This window comes from Atta cephalotes, assembly GCF_000143395.1.
Source record: "Atta cephalotes unplaced genomic scaffold scaffold00002, whole genome shotgun sequence".
Classification (NCBI taxonomy): domain Eukaryota; kingdom Metazoa; phylum Arthropoda; class Insecta; order Hymenoptera; family Formicidae; genus Atta; species Atta cephalotes.
The window spans coordinates 3,252,338-3,255,473 of NW_012130066.1; positions in this window are offsets into that span (position 1 = coordinate 3,252,338).

Sequence of the window (3,136 nt, forward strand, 5' to 3'; positions counted from 1 at the left end):
CGTTGCAAGCGTTTTGTTCATTCCATCTATTTATCTATATATTTGCCTATATTAAATTTGCCTATATTAATTTATTTTAATTTATTTTAACTTTCCCATTTTTATTCTACTTTAATTTTTACTTTAATTTCTTGTTTGTTATATTATTTAATCTATTACTAAATTGATGATTAAAAAATTGATGATTAAAACAATGAAAGTGAATTTAGGCTCTGTAGAAAGTAAACCATAAGGATATACTACGTATATATCTTATATTTTTGACATAGTCTATATATAAATTTATCAATTATTAATTTGTGTACCTTATTATTTATTTCTAAGATGCATTTCATTTATAAACTTTATTATAATTGACTTTTTAAATCGGGACGAGTATTATTGAAATACTCTTATCTGATTTCATGAATTATTTTTGGATAATCGCAGCGTTTATCACATAAATATATATAAATAAACTTGATTACGCATCACACATTTAATTTGTCACGATTGTTTTCACTGGATTTAAATTACAAAAGCAATATATGCCTGATCTTTTTCGAATATTTAATTATTTTTAAACTATGCACTGAAAAGGATATAAAAATGAGAGAGAAAAAGAGAGCCAAAACGTACGTATTCTATATTATTTAATAAATTCATTCTATTATTTATTAAAAAATTGATATATTATATCAATCAACAGCATTATTTTAATGGAGAATAATTTAATTCTTATTAATTCAATAACATTATTAATAAAACAAATAAGTTATGCGCTTATTTTAATAAAATTTTACTTGTTTCTTTAAGTATTATTATAAATTAACAAAAATATTTTCAATTAAAATAATACTATTGATATATTTATTTTTAGTATATATTATCATTTAATGTCAGCTCTTGTTGATATAATTTCAATTTTATGATTCGTTTTTTTGAAATTTCTCATTTTGCAAGACAAAGTCTATCAGGATGAACAACAAAATACAGTTATTGTAATTTTTGGGACATACAGGAAATACGTCACAACGTTTTCTCGGACCTCAATTTTTTTTCATAGGTCAGATGATATTGCAGCAATGTGCGGGCGGAGAATCGATTAAGCCAATCCGATTCCCGGGAGGAAAAAATGGTAATGTATTCCTGAAGGCGATTGGACAGTGGCCTATATCTCCGGGGTGAAAGTATATTTCCGCGCGCAACAATCGGCCGTCGTCTTTGGCCGGCATCCGAAAATAGCAGCATTCCGCCGAGTTTATAACTGCCACGGATATAAACGGCGAGAGAATCGATTGACCAGGTAAACACGTGCGCGCTCATATCCGGCCGGGTGTATCTTTCTAAATTCAGCTTTGTTATCAGCAGCAGGACGCCACGCCGCGCCAAACCATATTGCAATATTCTGCCGACGCTGCACGATAGGATAGGATCCGATCAACGTCGGGCGTGGGTGGTGCGATAAAAAAGATGGTAATGTATTCCAAAGAATGCAATAGCACGCTCATACACGTGCGGCGCATTAACTGTGAGAACATTTCGCGAAGAAGAAGCCCTTGTGGCACGGCGCGAAAGGTAGGTAGGTATAGGGTTTGTGCCACCCTTCTTCTCCCCCCTTCAAAAGGGGGACATTTTTTGAAGAGTCCCGAAAGCTCTCGTTGTGGTTGTATATTGGCCGGAAGCGGAACGAGGAAAACACGAGACAATGGAGGCTCAACGTGCAAGTTACTTTGACACGTTCCCTGCCGTCGCTGTTGTCGGTGAGTTTCGCCTTAAAGAACTGCGGGATGTCGGTATATCCCGCGGCGTAACAATGGCTTCCCGCTTCGTTCTCTCTCACTCTCTCTTTCATTCAGTTCGGAACACTTTCGGAATATTTCAAAACTGTCGTTCCTACATATGTATAGTGCGACTATGATTCGGCATCGTCCGATGTTTCGTGATAGATCGGATCGAGCGATACGGATTCGTATCATACAGCATCAAGATCGATAAAAGAATTTTGAATTTTTATCGGATATCGCGGGCTAATCGCGCCGAAGATTGGCCCGTAAAAATCTATGGGTAACCCGATAGATATTATTACGTGATCACTTGACGTTCTTCATGTTGGAAGTAGAACAAGAAGTCGAGAAGTTGAATATAATACGGGTTCGCAGTTGATACATAATTCGATGAATGTACACTAAAAGTTCACAATGTCTATAAATTTCTCGTAACGAGTCAATATAATTAATTAGCCTTTATAAATTAATGGAACTTTTGCGGAAATTGTCGGGATTGAGTAGTACATCATTGTTGGAAACGAATCGTGCCAACAGTTTTATAAATTAAATTATGTAGAATTCCTCCATATATGTATGTACGCGATGTGTTCGTAAATTTCTTTATTTTTCCTCCCACGCGACTATTACTGTAGAATTATCACGAGCGAATTCACGATGATAAAGTGATTCGAGCGATCGTAAAACTTAATTTATATAATGGACCGCATCTTTGATAATGCCCCTATTATGCTCGTATTATTACGCGAACAGATAACGCAAGCACTTGACGGGAAATATCATATGATGCGTTATCGATTTCACTGCATTTAGGGCTTTTTATCTTAATTACACCGCAGACCCAATTCACGGGTATATTATTAGCTCGTTAATATATTTTATAGCGGCCACTAACAAGCCTTTGTCATTGTAAACGTGAATTTGTGGATTAAGCTTAATTAAAATCTCGCCGTGGGATCGTCACAATTATTTTCATAATCATTCCGCCGTCGCTTTAATTACCGTATCGTAAACGTACGCATTCACATGGCGCGTGCAATACTCCGGAATGTAATTTTGCTCGCTCGGCTGTCATCGAGAAATTTGCATTTTGCAGGCAACAATTACGCGCGGTTTACAAAACATCGATCTCATCTGTGTTATAGTTCCGAATTTTTAAAAAAATGTCAGCATTAAACATTTTCAATGTCACATAAATTATGTTTCACGAACAATTAATTTGTAAGGTGCAATTTGAAAAATTTGTGTAACACGTCCTCTCTCTCTCTCTNCTCTCTACTCTCTCTCTCTNTCTACTCTACTACTACTCTACTACTACTATACTACTACTACTACTACTACTACGTACTACTACTACTACGTACTATACT